Source organism: Octopus sinensis, linkage group LG2, assembly GCF_006345805.1.
Source record: "Octopus sinensis linkage group LG2, ASM634580v1, whole genome shotgun sequence".
Classification (NCBI taxonomy): Eukaryota; Metazoa; Mollusca; class Cephalopoda; order Octopoda; family Octopodidae; genus Octopus; species Octopus sinensis.
The window spans coordinates 75,955,498-75,972,997 of NC_042998.1; the positions used below are offsets into that span (position 1 = coordinate 75,955,498).

Genomic DNA, 17,500 nt, shown 5'->3' on the forward strand with positions numbered 1-17,500 from the left:
TATTATTATTATTATTATTATTATTATTAGTAGTAGTAGTAGTAGTAGTAGTAGTAGTAGTAGTAGTATGTATATATATATATATATATATATAATATATATATATATATATATATATATGGCCTGCTCGCTTAGCCAGCGGGGTGGCGTCATTTGAAGGCTAAAACAATGCGAAGCGCATTGTGACCAGCGATGTGTAGCAACATCTGATAGTCTGGTCGATCACGGTGATATATATATATATATATATATATATATATATATATATATATATATATATATATAATATATATATATATATATAAGAAAAAGGGACAGGCAACAGGTTGCTTGACCGCATACCGAAATTTGATAGAAATAAGCATTCTTGACTGCTATTTCTATTTTTTCGGTATGCGGTCAAGCAACCTGTTGCCTGTCCCTTTTTCTTATATACAATATATATACTGAACTTTACAGAAGTTCCTGCCGCTAATCGGCTATATTTACATACCGAATTCTACCAGTAAATAATTGTGTTTTTTTTAAAAACCTTTATAGAAATTATTTACCCTTATTATTATATTACTAATTGGATTTTTCACTCCCTTACGACAACCCAATAGTTCCTACTCCTATGGAACTATTTTTGTGGTGCGCATGGCAAAATTTTGGAGGGAAGATTTACGAATTCAAACGTCTATGTAGGTTTAGCCTTTGCTCGCTTTCTTCAAATATTTTGATGTCGCATGGTCAGAAGGTTTGAGGTACGTAGCATTTAATAAATCTATGATAAATCTATTTCAATGGAAAGCTGTGCTGAAGAAGGATGTGAAATATATATGCAATGTATATGAAATATATATCAAAAATATATATGAAATATATATTCAATATGTTTATAATCCAGAAACATGATGTTCACAGATAACCACCAGACTTCGTTTTCGATATCTATTCCTTCTGTTTTGCATATGTGAATTACAGGGTTTGTCGTGCCCGGAGTCCCACTTTGATAGAAATAAGCATTCTTGACTGCTATTTCTACTTTTTCGGTATGCGGTCAAGCAACATGTTGCCTGTCCCTTTTTCTAATATACAATATATATACTGAACTTTACAGAAGTTCCTGCCGGTAATCGGCTATATTTACATACCGAATTCTACCAGTAAATAATTGTGGTTTTTTTAAAAACCTTTATAGAAATTATTTACCCTTATTATTATATATATATATATAATATATACTGCTCTGTATTCAGTGGTCCCACTGATATTGTCGTAAGAGAAGCGAACGAAGTTGATTCCCAACATAAAATCTCAGACATCATAGCAGCAATAAATGAGGTCAAATACTATTCTGCTGTAGGCCCTGGTAGATTCCCTGCTAGTCTCTTGAAAGAATGTAGACACCAACTTACAGTCCCTCTGACCAACCTCCGGAGAAATTCTTTAGACTCAGGTTATATACAGAAACAGCTCCTATCCCAGTCTGTCATCCAGGTTTTCAGACAGAGAATCAGATCCCTCGCACTCAACTATCGCCCGATCTCACTCACCTCCCGCATCATTAAAGTGTTTGAAAGAGTGGTAAGATCAAGGATAGCTGACTTCTTGGAGACCCACAAACTCCTAAATGCAAATCAGCATGGCTTTCGCTGTTGCAAGGACTGTCTAACACAGCTCTTACATCACATTGAAGATATACTTAATGTCTTGGGAACAGGTTCGAACTCTGATATCATATATCATGACTTCAGTAAAGCGTTCGACAGGGTTTACCATAATATCTTACAAATGTTGGAATCCGTGGAAGACCGAACTCAACTCTAGTCTGATCTATATGTTGTGAGTCAATGGGCAGACAAAAACAAACGAGGGGAAATTTGAGCTGATACATTTTGGGAGAAAGTCTATACTAAAACAACCATACTTTCTTCCTTCAGGGGAACCGCTCACGGTATCTAATAATATCAGAGACCTGGGTATAATTGTTGATAACAATCTCAGTTGGAGTGCCCACATCAACAATAAGGTCGATATAGCTCGTAGGATGAGTTCCTGGATCTTAAGAACCTTCCGGTCCGGAGAACAAGGTGTCATCATTTCACTTTTCTCCTCCCTTGTACGGCCACACCTCGAATACTGCTGCCCCTTGTGGTCAATCCACACAAAACAAAACATCTCGAGGATTGAATCACCCCAGACGGCACTGACTAAACGAATTGAAGGCATGACTAATCTGGATTACTGGGACCGCCTTAAAGCCTTGAAACTCTACTCTCTCCAGCGCCGCCGCAAGCCGTACATCATTTGTACGATGTGGAGAATATACCGCCAGCATTGCCTAAACGACCTGAGCATTAGCTTCAAGGTTCATCCAAGGCTGGGACCACAGGCCATACGTCCCCTGCCCGATTTAGGATCACAACATATAAGTACACTGCGACATAATTTCTTTTCTTCAACAGGCCCTACCCTGTTTAACATTGTCCCTAAACGGATCAAAGAGGAAAAGGATCCCATCACCTTTAAACGGGGTCTGGACAGATTTCTTAAGGGAATACCAGACAAGACACCCATACCTGGATACAACTCACTCAACAAGAACTCACTATTTGAATGGACCATAAACAAAACTTGACTTAAGAAGGATTTAGATAATCTTATCAGGCGGTGCTATTAGTTAGACATGGCCTGGACCAATCTTTGGTCGAAACATATCTAAGTTTCATCTAAGTATATATATATATATATATATATATATATAATATATATATATATATATATATATATATATATATATATATATATATATATATATATATATATATATATATATATATACATATTATTATTATTATTATTATTATTATTGAGTGAGAGAGCAGTTCATGCCATCAAAGTGACACTGGGGTAAAATATACGAAGCCCAATATACCCATCATGACTACCCGTCTGATAAAGGTACACCAGGCACATGCATCACAACCATATGTGCGCGACATGGTGATCTCATATCAAGATAAACAGCACATGACCTTGCAGGTGGGGCCCAGTTAGAATTTTCTTCAGGTTGAGTAGCCCATCCCGCTCAAACGGTCCCTGAATAAGGGTTGTTTAAGGATGTTGAAAGAACCACCCATGTTTCCAGAGGTGAACTATTCAAACCCCAAAGAATCCCTTTCAACACATGGCTATGATGCTCCCCCACTACTTCTGCTCGTGATCAGAGATGCACATATCGTCAGCCACTAAGGGACATGCTCAACTGGTTAAGGTCAAACAACTGACAAGCAAATCTGTGGTATTGAGCAGAATATTTGCTGTAGCCCATCTTTTATACCAAGACAAAACAATGTACATGATAACACTTCCAATCAGTTAAGATCAGAAGCCATGAGAGCCCCTGCCTGGTACTGCATCAGGGCATTGTATTACTATTATTATTATTATTATTATTATTACTATTATCATCATCATCATCATCATCATCATTGTCATTATCATCATATATATATATATATATCAGGGTTCAGTCCCACTGCGTGACACCTTGGGCAAGTGTCTTCCACTATAGCCTCGGGCCGACCAAAGCTTTGTGAGTAGATCTGATAGACGGAAACTGAAAAAAGCACGTCTTATATGTGTATGTGTGTGTGTGTGTGTTTGTTTATCCATGTATATATAGATAGATAGATAGATAGATAGATAGATAGATAGATAGATAGATAGATAGATAGATAGATAGATAGATAGATAGATAGATAGATAGATAGATAGATAGATACAAACGCACGCACGCACGCAAGCACACACAACAGTTTTGCCCTGACATTTGCCAAACATCCCAAAAATTCTGCAAATAATTCATTTGCAACTGTATTTGGAAAAAAATACTGACTGCAGAATGGTAAGAAGTCACCTGTCATCATTAAGTGGAAAGTGTTTATCCTCCATTGCGACATCTGCAGAACAACTGTCAAGAAATCAAAGAATAGCTTCAAACATTGCACAGCCTGCAAGACCAATCGCATATTGCAATCAAACTTTATGGTCGGTTGCCAAAAGGGATTTTACTAACATTTCAGAATCTTTCCACTCACCACATCTCAATCAATATGTCCAAAAGCACACACTCTCACACACACACACACACACACACACACACACACACACACACACACACACACACACACACACACACACACACACACACACACACTCACACACATATACACACGTCTTATCCGTACGGGCTGTTTGAAGGACACATTGGTTCTTTTAACTTTGCGATTGAAGATGGCGTATGCACACTCGATCAAAAATATGGTCCAAGTAATGTAAATTGTATTTATTCTTTGGAATTACGTGAGTATATCTGTAATATTGTGAACTGTACCAAAACGTCAGTCATAGACATGAGTTCAAACCGATTCTCACGTTTTGATGAAGTGATTCTTTTGAGGTTGTTTTTCTTTGATTTAAAATTATAATTGTATACTTCGTATTCACTCCTACATTATTTCTTGAGGAAGATGTATTTCATTTAAATACGTAGTAAGACAACGAACGGGCAAAATGCTAAGCGGAATTTCGCGTCCATTGTGAGTATCACTTGAGCCTTGTAGAGTGTCAGTAAATGCTGGAGGTTGAAATATATTTTGGCTCCAGAGAGATGGCTGAGTCTTTGTTATGTCAGGGAAGAATGAAAAATCGTGTCTTCTGCATAAGAATTGGTGTTATAGGATATGGTAGCAAGTAGCTCATTGATGTGTAGAAGAAAGAGAGTGGGATTAAAACAGAGCTCTAGGGAACACCAGGTTTGCTTAAGAGTGAGAAAGAAAGAACATAGTCAACACATGAACATTTTCACACCAGAGTCTTCTCTCTGCTCCTATCTTCCCTGCGGATAATGATCTGCAATAATTTAAACAGAGATTTATGGTATCAACCTCACCGATCTCGCGGAACCCACAAGGGTCGTGAGTAGCATGTCTTCCTTGAGACTTAGCAAGTAATAAAAATGTGTATATATATAGACAATAGTACATGCGTCTACATAAATAGTGCAAGCATGTACAGAGATAGTATATTGTTAAGAACGCTGAGGGTGTCCTAGCACTACTCAGTAAGACCTTTGTAAGCCGCTCTCCAGCTATCATTTTAAATTTGCATATGACTATGGTACTATCCATACGTAGAGTTTGCATCTCTAGTCTAGAACCGCTATCTTGCTTAGCATATCAATCTCCTGGAACCGTTCAGAAATGTGCAACCAAACGAATACCCGCTGTTAAGCATCTACCATACTTCCCTGGTCATGGGCACGTTAAAGCTCCATCTCGGTACACACTCACAAGATAATCCAACATGTTTCCAAAAACAGCCTTCGGCACCTTTTTGAATTCTGTAGGTTTAACAATCGTAAACATGCTTACAAAATAAAAAAAAAAACAGCACAGCACCCATGACTTTCGGAAACATTTTTTCACTCTCAAAAATGGCCAAATATGGAATAAACTACCTGCATCAGTTGTTAGTTGTCAAGAAACTACGTCCTTCAAAACTTTCATCCTTCCTGACATTCGCCAACAGTACGCCTGATGTCCCCCATATAATTTTCTTCCGTTTTTGTTTTTTTTTGCTTTTGTTTTTTGTAGACTTCTTGTGCTTATTCTATGTACTGTCGTACAGCCTTAGTTACCTTTTCTGATGAGTTGTAGTGCATCTGGACACTTTGTCTCACATAATAGTATATTTCTATACGTAACAGTGGATCTGTATACAAAACAGTATACGTATATAGAATTGTATATGCGTTAGGTGATTACATCAACCCCAGTACTCAACTGGTACTTTACCGAGCCCGAAACGAAATTCCTCGGCGGAATTTGAACCCAAAACGTAAAGACGGCTGAAATGTCACAAAGTATTTTATCCGGTGCAGTAACGCTTCTGCCAGATCAACGCCTTACGTGCACGCATAATAACATATAAGTATTGAAGCAAGAACGCTTAGATAAAATAATAGTACATGCTAATACGTAATTGTACAAGCATACACATAAATAATGCATGCATACATATAAAGTGTATGAAAATTTGCGTGTGTGTATATATATTATATATATATATATATATATATACATTATGATCGAAAAATAAAGAAAACACCACAGCGAGGTGAATGAACGTAAACAGGATGTTTTAGGTTGATGCTCTGGTAAAATGGAAGAAGTCTTTAATGTTTCGAGCCTACGCTCTTCTACAGAAAGGATAGATGAGGAGAGAGAAAATATGGAGAGAATAAGAAACGTGTCTGAGGTAAATGCTCAAAGCAAGCTCAAAAATATGTATATATAGGCGCAGGCGTAAATGTGTGGTAAGAAACATGCTTCCAAACAACATGGTTCCGGGTTCTGTTCCACTGCGTGGTATCTTGTGGTGGGGTGTCTTCTACTAAAGCTTCGTGAGTAGATTTGGTAGACGGAAACTGAATGAAGGCCATTGTATATCTGTGTGTGGGTGTATGTACGTGTGTGTGTGTTCGCGCGTGTGTATGTGTGTGTCCGTGTATGTCACTCCAGTACCACTTGACAACCGGTGTTAGTGTGTTTGCGTCACCATAACTTAGCGTTCCGCAAAAAAGACCGATCGAATAATTACTAGGCTTTAAAAAAGTTAAGTCCTGGGGCCCCATTTGTTCGTCTAAAACCCTTCAAGGCAGTGCTCCAGCATGGCCGCAATCAAATGACTGAAACAAGTAAAAGAATAAAAGAATATTAGCTGTATAGCCTTTGTCTTTTCTTTTATCTGTTACTTGTTTCAATCATGAATTTGATTGCGGCCAAGCTGGGGCACCAGCTTGAAGAATTTTAGTGGAACGAATGGCCCTCAGAACTTATTCTATTGGTATCTTTTTGCCGAACTGCTAAGTTACGGGGACGTAAACACACCAGCACCGGTTGGGAGGACTAACACCGACGCAAACACACACACATATATACTTACATATGTATGTATGTATGTATGTATGTATGTAGGTAGGTAGTAGGTAGGTAGGTAGGTAGGTAGGTAGGTAGGTAGATAGATAGATAGATAGATAGATAGATAGATAGATAGATAGATAGATAGATAGATAGATAGATAGATAGATAGATAGATAGATAGATAGATAGATAGATACGACGGGCTTCATTCAATTTCCGTCTACTAAATCCACTCACAAGGCTTTGGTCGACCCGATGCAATAATAGATGTGGGACAGAACCCAGAACTATGTGGTATACATTAATAATCCAAGTGTTTAAATAATGCATAATGTATATGTATACTTAATAGTATATGTGTATCCATTAATTGATACATACATTGATAATTTTGTGTGCATTCACAGAACTTGTATATATAAAGTTGTACATATACACTTTAATGGAACGGATAATATAAATGGTTATAAAGAGTTGTCTCCCTGGAACCATTAATAATTTTTTTTTTGAAACTATATGCAAATAATTTGGATTTTTTAACTCGTGTGTTGAAATATAATTTGTTGCATCTCGGGAGAATCATTATGCCAATAATAATCGCACGTGCTGGTTGTATTTTTCACTTCTTTTATTGTTATTAAGCTGATGGGTTGACAGCACGCTGGACAAAGATGCTTAGTGACTACGTTCTGAGTTAAATGCTGCAGAAGTCGACTTTGGCCTTCGTCCTTTCTGAGTCAATAAAATAAGTACCAATTGTGCACTGGTGTCGATGTAAATCGATTATCCTCCTTCTCCAAAATTTTAGGTCTGGTGCTTATAGTATAGCGGATTATTGTTAGTCAATTCGTTAACATTTAACCTATTAACTAATTCATTCTTTGATTAATCGTTCATTCGGGCAAAGAAACAGATTTGTCAAAGGTCATTTCAACGCCATTCTCGATCTTTTTAATGACATTCCCCGCAAGGTTTGTGTCAGGAACAATAGCTAGACCAGACCTACAGAAGAGAGGGTATGTCTTAGGGAGATCGTCAATGGTGAAAAAGGACATTGACGACCCTAACTAATTGATTGATTGATTGATTGATTGATTGATTGATTGACCGAACGATCATTTAAACAATGGATTGGGTAATTTGTTGATAGTTACAAAATGACAAATAAAAATTTTTTAAAAGTGAAACGGAACCAGTACGTGAGTTTATTATTAATATAGTGACCCTCGCGAGATACAACAAATGATTTCTTAATTCAATAGCGAACAGTAATTTGGTGGCAGGATGTAATCACTTGCATTGACCTTAAACGAAGATATAACTACAATGTAAACCTTCTCGACGGGGAGATACAAATATTATCGTCCTTTTAATCTCAACCTTTTCTCGATCTCCCCTTGTAGGCTGTTGTCCACTTTAGGTTCCCTTTACTAGATAAATATTATGGGAATTTTAGCTTCCTAGAGAAAAAATTATTGGGATCGTTTAAAAAGCTCAAGCTCTATTCTTTCCAACATTGTGTTGGCAGTTTTCCCAATTGTAAAACGTGAACAAATATTCCATCAGCATTAAGACGGGGAGCTGACAGAATCATTAGTACACTGGGTAAAATGTTTAGCGACGTTTCGTCCGTCCTTACATTCTGGGTTCAAATTCCTCCGAGATTGACTTTGCCTTTCATCTTTTCGGGGTCGTTAAATTAACTACCAGTTGAGCACTGGAGCTGACTAATTGACTTAACCCTTCCCCTGAAATTACTGGCTTTGTGCCAAAAGTTGAAACCAATATTCCTTCCACCAGCATTATCCAAATGATGTTAGCAACAGTTTTACAAATCACTTAATGCTGGGGCCCCGTACTGTATGGACCCTAAAAAATCGAGTTCACAAGGTATCATCACATTGCGACATTTTACCTCAATTTAACCTGCCTTATTTAACATTATATCTTGAAACAAATCGAGAGAGAGAAAGATTCCACAACCTTTAAAAAGTACCTGAAAAATTCCTCCACGAAATACAAGAATATCACTTGCACCGGATACATTTCAACCAGAACAGCTCTCTACTTAAATGGGCGAATGGTACCAAACACAATTTGAGAGACTTCATCAGGTGGTGCTCTGAAGTAAGACATGACTTGGGCTAATATTGGAAAAAATAGACTGGAATTAAAAAAAAAAAAGAACAGCGACGATTTGTGTGTGTGTGTGTGTGTGTGTGTGTGTGTGTGTGTGTGTGTGTGTGTGTGTGGTGTGTGTGTGTGTGTGTGCGTGCATGTGTGTGTACGCGTGTGTTGGGAGTGCACACGTATGTTTGTTTTCTCCCAGCCACTCAACTTAGCCACCATTTTAATAAGGGAGATTACTTCACAACGAAGAGTTTTCTCCCTTAAAACGCGTAGTTTTAAAGGGAGAGTACTGTAGTATAAGAGTTTTTTCCCTTTAACCATCGGAATTTTTTCTATTTTATAAATAGAAGGCCTTAAATTTGTTGGGAATGGCTAATCGATTATATTGATACTAGACTGGTACTTATTTTATTGAACCCGAAAGGATGAAAATCACAGTTGACCTCGATATAATTTGAATTTACAGCATAAAACCGGAAGAAAATGCCGCTAAGCACTTTGTCCGGCGTACAAACGATTCTGCAAGCTCTCCATCTTTCTTAATCATCGGTTACTGATATAATCAAATTTTTGTCATTTTTGCTAAGCTATTGAATCGTATGAGCTCGTAACTCGGACTTTGTTTTATCTTTTACCTTTTTCAATATGAAACCAATATTTTCTAAATATTATTTTAATAAATACATAAATACAGAATAAATCATCTCCGAAGGGACATAATCCATTTTAGCGAAAAGGATGCAACTTTTTTACACATATTGATATATCACAATACCAACACATTTTTGTATATTAACGCACACGTGAGATATTATATTTACATTTTTATTTCCTTAACACAATATAGTATTAAATATCAAAGTTTTACTTTTTATAATTTTTTTTTTCCTAATTTAGTATCAATGACCAGTTCGTTAATATTCAATAAGTATCTTCTATATTTCTATTACTGTATAAAATATGAGAAAAATAATACAATAGCTAAATTTGCAGCACAGATGCAAGACAATAGCAGGCAAAAACTTAATGTTTATTTTTCTGGTATTGTGCTTACAAAAATACTAGTATTTTTATAAGTAGCCCATACAGAGATCGTTTTGTCTTTTTGGTGTCACAAAGTTGAGAAGACTCTTCAAATCGTTTAAAAGAAAAACTTGCCTGGAAATTTTCAAATCTCCCCAACCAACGTTTCCATTCTTGTTAAGAAACTAAGGAACTGGGATTGGCATCAAACTGCTATAGTCTAAGCAGATTATTCATCCTGAACTGGGTGGTTTAAGAAGCAGAGTCAGTTTTCAATAAAAGTATATTCAGCTTCACTGAATTACTTTTATGCTGAATAAATTGTTGTGCAATTGAAAAACATTTTATTGCAGCTATGAATAAAAATAAACAGTATAATGACAAAAACAATATAATACATACCTGGTGGAGGAGGCAATATGCAAATGATTCCATTCATATGACAAATTTCAGCAAAACCTACAATCCTCATGAATAACTTTCTTGGTTATCAGGAGAATGAACGGAAAACTAGTCAACAGAAAAAGTCTAAATCAGTTCATTTCTATAAAAATAAATCCTTTAAACTAGTAACAAAGAAATCACTAATTCAATCTACATAGCTTCTAATAAATGATTTTCATAATATGCATTATGGAAACAGCTATGAAATTAACCATTTCACTACAGTCTTTTTTCTTCAAAGCACATAGGTTTATTGTTCTTATGAACAATTGACATATTAAGTTCTAAATATATAATTAAGAGGAAGACGGTGCCCAGAACTGTTTACAAGGCATCCATGCTTAATGGGAAGATAGAAAGGTCATCAAACTGGAGAGTGAATTCTCCTACGGGTAGCAACAGCTCCAAGAGGTTATGCTAAATGGATTTAATCTATCAACCAAATAGGCCACGGCAGATTGCAAGGAGACAGAACAAAGACCACAAGGCATCAAGTTCAACATTCTTACAGTTTTACCAATCCATTGCTCTGGATACTCTTTACTCTCTTTTACTTGCTTCAGTCATTTGACTGTGGCCATGCTGGAGCACCGCCTTTAGTCGAGTAAATCAACCCCAGGACTTATTCTTTGTAAGCCTAGTACTTATTCTATCGGTCTCTTTTGCCGAAACTCCAAGTTACAGGGACATAAACACACTAGCATCGGTTGTCAAGCGATGTTGGTGGGACAAACACAGACACACAAACACAGAAAACATGAAATGTAAAGATCTCCTTGGCAGGTTTGAAGTACAATGAGTCCACCACTGAACAATGTATCTGATTCTCTAACAACTCACACAATTTACAATTTTCGTGTCATTACAAATCATGTTAATTGCAATATTATACAAGAGATGTAGATCAATGATAGTGTAATTACTTAGTTCTTAGTTGGAGAATAAGACTATTCTCGTAACTCCTCTACTCCCTACAGGAGAGATGGATGTTGTCAATGTTTTGTTTGAATTCCTGTAGTTCAAAATCTATAATAAAAATATGGGTGAGGAGGAAAATACAATTCTAATGACTAATATGAAAGTGTTTCGGACATATTTTTAAGGTAAGAATGAGATATAGCAAGGATGACAAGAGAAGAGGGCATTAGTGAAGGAGAGGACATTGATGGGACCAGCAATGATGACAACAAAAGAGGGCATCAGTGAAGGAGAGGACATTGATGGGACCAGCAAAGATACAGGCAGTTATGAAATTTACCTTTCCACCACAGTCTTTTTTCTTCAAGCTTTTAAAGCACATTGGTTTATTGTTCGTATGAACAATTGACATATTAAGTTCTCAATATGTTTGGTGTAAAGTTAACGATCACACACCCTTCAGACACTGGACATTGTCATCTATTATACTAATTCATGGAGAGTGGTTTTCGAAGAGCCAGAAAGGAGAGGACATTGATGGGACCAGCAAAGATGACAAGAGAAGAGGGTAATAGTGAAGGAGAAGACATTGATGGGGGCAACAAGGATAACAAGAGAAGAGGGTAATAGTGAAGGAGAGGATATTGATGGGACCAGCAATGATGACAAGAGAAGAGGGCATTAGTGAAGGAGAGGACATTGGTGGGACCAGCAATGATGACAAGAGAAGAGAGTAATAGTGAAGGAGAAGACATTGATGGGACCAGCAGGGGTGATAAGAGAAGAGAGCATTAGTGAAGGAGAGGATATTGATGGGGGCAGCAAGGATAACAAGAGAAGATGGCATTAGTGAAGGAGAGAATATTGATGGGACCAGCAATGATGACAAGAGAAGAGGGTAATAGTGAAGGAGAGGATATTGATGAGACCAGCAATGATGACAAGAGAAGAGGGTAATAGTGAAGAAGACATTGATGGGACCAGCAAGGGTGATAAGAGAAGAGGGCATTAGTGAAGGAGAGGACAATGATGGGACCAGCAAAGATGACAAGAAAAGAGGGCATTAGTAAAGGAGAGGACAATCATAGGACCAGCAAGGATGACAAGAGGGCAATTGTCAAGTAGCATGTGCTGTTGATAGATACCCACTTTTTTTTTTCATACAGGTACGACACTGACTTTCTGGACGGGATGGTTTTGAACATCTTATAACCCACTTACAAGCAGGAACTTCAAATTTCCACAGCCACTAGAATAGTTTACTGGTACAGTACTAATAAGCTCGTACAGTACTAATAAACTTGTATCGCTCATACTAATGTGCAGATACTTGTACTTCATTTAATTATTAAAGTAAATTTAATATTTGCTTTATTTCATGTGTAGCTACCCATGACTCAGATAAAATCAGTGATTCAGAATGGCTTTAGAAACAAAGGTTTTTGTAAATTCGATGTTATGCCTATACATGAAAGAGATAATATTTCTATAGAATATGGGCTTAATGGCATTTACATATTACTCTACAAAATGTCCTTTTATAAAATATTCTGACCTTTGGTATAATTGCTCCCTCACAATAAAATAAATTTGAATAAACATTTATTCATTCAGCGAATGAGGTTTTTGTTGATTTCTTTGATTTCTACCTTTAAATACAAACAAGAAAAACAGAACAGAAACATTAAAATTCAAAAGGGTTTATTTAATTTGTCTTCATGCCATTATTACACAGAGACTAAAAGAATCTTGGTAAAAGATTTAAAGAATCCACAGTGTCTGATGGAAAAAATATGCGAGATTTACAAACAAATAATTTTTACAAAACCAAATTTTGTAACCAAACAATTTTCGCAACATGTAATTACAAAAAAAAAAACAATTAAAATATATTCAATAACAGAATTTGTACAGAAATAGTTATTCTATTGAAATTTCTTATTTCCTATTTGAATGGATATAATCAGTCCATTCTAAACCTTGCACACAAAATATATGTGAAATCAGAACAACAATATTTTAATTCTCTCACTTTTAAAAACACAGCAGGATGCAAAGTTATGGATGCAGACATATCCATGTGGTTAAGATGTTGTTGTTTTTTTTGTTTGTTATTTTGTTTGTTTGTTGTTTTTTTTTGGGGGGGGGGTTACTACATGGTTCTGAATTTGATCCCACTATGCAATATCTTGAGCGAGTGTTTTCTTCCATAGCATTCTACTGACCACTGCCTTGTGAGCAGAGTAGATGAAAACTACAAAAGCTCTGTGTGTGTGTGTGTGTGTCTATGTGTGTGTGTATACATGTGTGTGTGTGTACATGTGTGTGTGTGCATACTTCACAGAATAAGATGTAAAAAATAGCAAGAAACCTAAAAACTGATGCTTTTAAATTTTTTAATAAAAATACTAAATGGTGTTTGTTTCACCCAAGTTGCACAGACAATCCCTTGTCACTGCTGCCGTCAAAAATGCAGTGATCCTATCATTTGTCCATTAGAAACTTGTAATCAACAATGCTATCAATCACCAAATGGAATATGAAATTTTAAAACGAATAAAAGCTGCTTCTCTCTTGTCAGGACGGTTTCATTTACTTTCATTCACAAAACTCAATACATATAGCTACTTAACCATAGCATTACATATATCAAAATCTGTATTCACTCAATTTAATTCCTTTCCCTGAGAACATATCAAACAATAATTCTAAAATAATTGAAAATAAAGAGAAAAGAGAACAATAAATGGCATTTAATTAATAACTACAACACAGACACTGTGTACTTACATTGCTTAGTTTCAATTAATATGCAAATTCTTACAGATTCATTATCATTATTTGAATAGTATTTGAAATTACAGAGTTATATATTTGTAAAATGTATTAGGATATATTGGTTTCAAATTTTGGCACAAGGCCAGCAGCTTCAAGAGAGGGGGCAAGTCGATTACATCGACCCCCAGTACTCAACTGGTATTTATTTTACCAATCCCAGTAGGATGAAAGGTAAAGTCAACCTTGGCAGGATTTGAACACACAACATAAAAACAGATGAAATGCCGCTAAGCATTTTGCCTGGCAGGTAAACAATTCTGCTAGGTCACTGCCTTAATATTAGAATGTAATTTATAAAAAAAAAAAAATATTTTACATCTATAATTCCATCCTAAGATGAGTAGAATAGATTTGAAAAATTTGTCTATTTTACCTATTCTAGGAAATATTTTATGACCTTATGCCCTTCCTTCCTATTGCTAACCACTTAACTATGAAACTGAACTGAACCTATTGTCAGACAAAGAAAAGTGGTGTGGCGCCAACAGTTTAAACGAAAGGTTCAGTGAGTCAGCACTTAAAGATCTCAATACTATGTCATTATAAAAGATTGAAAATTAAATCTAACATCTTTCCAATATATTGCTGTAAATACTAACAAACAAAAGCCATTCGATTCACTTCAACATTTAAGTTTAATTTGTCAAAATATTTTCGTCGCTTTAAGACCGCGACCTGTTCACTGACAAAAATCCGTGTGTGTTTCTTAAATGGCTTACAAACACCTTCCACGCTGCAATTGTTTTCGTTTCAGCACATGATCTCAGATCAAATCACTTGCTATGCAAGTACATCTCTGTAAAGCTGTAAATACTGTTCTCATGTTATCATCAGAGATAGTATTAATGATCAAAAAAACGAAAAATCTCAGTGTCATTTATATTACATATAACTACTTCAATGTCAATTTAAAATAGAAGTTGTTAGTTCAGCTATTTTCACTTTTAAGAATCACCAGATAATTTCAGTCTCTGTGCGGTATTATTCATTCTAACACCAAATATACAATTACTACTTACTACTTATTAAGGCCACTAATAACTATGCAAGACAACATAGTATGTATCACAAGTAGCAAGTGCTACAAAATACTTTACAATGCACACTGACAATAGCTGTGTAGTTACCAGCAAAACAATGTTGTATGAATGCAGTGTATACAACAGATAAATAAGCTGCAAAATATCACTTGTCAAAATTTTTTCTTTTTAATTAAAAAAAAAACATTTTCACTTCTTCAGTGAATCATTTAATAAACCCTTTTAAAGATTTTGGAGTGGCAAATTGAAATATTGTCCAATAATACTTGAAATATTGTTCAATAATACAGGTTTCAGAACACCTTTTAACAAAAAAAGCTCCACTAAAACAATTTGGATTTTGGGGGTAAAAATGGTAAAAATGTTTCCTAGACATTAATTAATAACAAAAACAGATTTAAAGTGTGTGTGTGCGTGTTTGTGTTTGTGTGTGTGTGTGTGTGTGTGTGTGTGTGTGTGTGGTGTGTGTGTGTGTGTGTGTGTGTGTGTACATACACACACGCTGGTCTTACTTTTTAAATTTCTCATCAATAGGAAAAGAGCCAGTTTCTGATTCTTAACCCTGAAACAAGGATCTTTCATTGATATTTAGACATCAACTGCATAATTGTTTCGGTGTGTGTATGTGTGCGCATGTTACTCACATGCATATATGTGTACAAGCATAAATGTCACACCATGTGTAGAACTGTTTGATTGTGTACACATAAAATGTTTGTATGTTTGTGTGTGTGTGTGTGTGTGTGCGCGCATGCGTGCGTGTGTCAGTGTATAATTTGTCTTTGAGATTATTTAAGTCTTCCTTCATTGGATTCAAGTCACTCGCTAACAAAATGACATGGCTTTTTTGTTTATGACAATTCCTGGAATTTGTACATATGTAAACATGTTAATGTGTGCATACATGAATAAACTTGCACTCATACAATGAGTGCGCATGTCACTTTAATACACGTTTTTTGTCATCATCATCATCATTTAACATCCGTTTTCCATCCAGGCGCTTTAAGACCGCGACCTGTTCACTGACAAAAATGGATGGTGTGACAGGAGCTGGCCAGCTGAAGGGCTGTTTAGACTCCATGTCTGTTTTGACATGGTTTCTATGGCTGGAGGCTCTTCCTAACATGTTTCGTAACTATTTGTGTATATCAAGCTGTGTGTGTGTGTGCATGCGCACGCACATGCATGCAAGCATGTACATATATAATTCTGTGCATGTATGTTTGCCATATGCAAATGTGATGGTGTGTGCATGTTCATTCCAGGATTCCAGGAAACGCAAATAGAGAGACTTTGGAGTTTAATAAATTTTCCCTATACCATTGGTTGGTCATATTTGGAGGATGCAAATCAGTTTGATTTGTTCTTTCTTGGAGAAACCCAACATTTCTAGAGTATTATGTAAATCTGATCTTACATAACTCAATGCACCAATGTACAAATCAAAATCTATAGCCTGGATATTAGCTTTAAGTTTCTCATTACTTCACTATAGATGTTCTCTCTTTTCCACCAATTTTACACAAGACATTGACATCCATTCAGCAGCTGACTTCCACAATAATGTACAACTTTTATTCCTTGTCCCATAGAACAATATCAGACCTATTGTGTTTGCACTAGATTGTTGTTTTTACTGGAATGCTCCACATGTATTTCTTATTTTTAAAGGTGTGTATAAATATTGGTTCTGGTGTGCCTTTGGTATGGCCATCAGGGCTATCATTCCTGGGGATAGCATTGTAAACAGTTTTGGCAACACAATTTGAATGGTTTCGACAACAATGACATGTCCCATGAGAAGATGGAACCTTGCAAACATTTTTGGACAGTTGTTGATGAAATGGGTGATATCTTCCACACTGATGTGAGAGTCAACATTAACTGTCACAACATGGAAGTTTAGAGGTATCTTTGTCTCCATCGTTGATCAGATATATCTATCTCCAGTTCTTGGACAGTGAAGGCATAACCTTCTAGGTGAGATGCAATGTATCTGTCACAAGTCTAGGAGAAGCTACTCATCCAGTCAATACTGTTAGTATCCTCAAGTTAACAGGATATTTACCCATACATAACTTTCTGCTGATATGAGTGTTTCTCCTCCAAGTTTGCTTTTAAGAAGATTAACCA

At 36.1% G+C, this 17,500-nt stretch overlaps 1 long non-coding RNA gene across 1 annotated transcript; it reads right to left on the reverse strand.

Annotated features, from left to right (window-relative positions):
- Positions 1-13,576: 13,576 nt before the first annotated feature.
- On the reverse strand, positions 13,577-16,360 carry LOC118768204. The gene is made up of 2 exons (XR_005004045.1): positions 15,139-16,360; positions 13,577-14,918 (listed from the first exon to the last, which is right to left on the reverse strand). It is a non-coding gene; the product is annotated as an uncharacterized LOC118768204 (long non-coding RNA).
- Between the last annotated feature and the right edge of the window lie 1,140 nt (positions 16,361-17,500).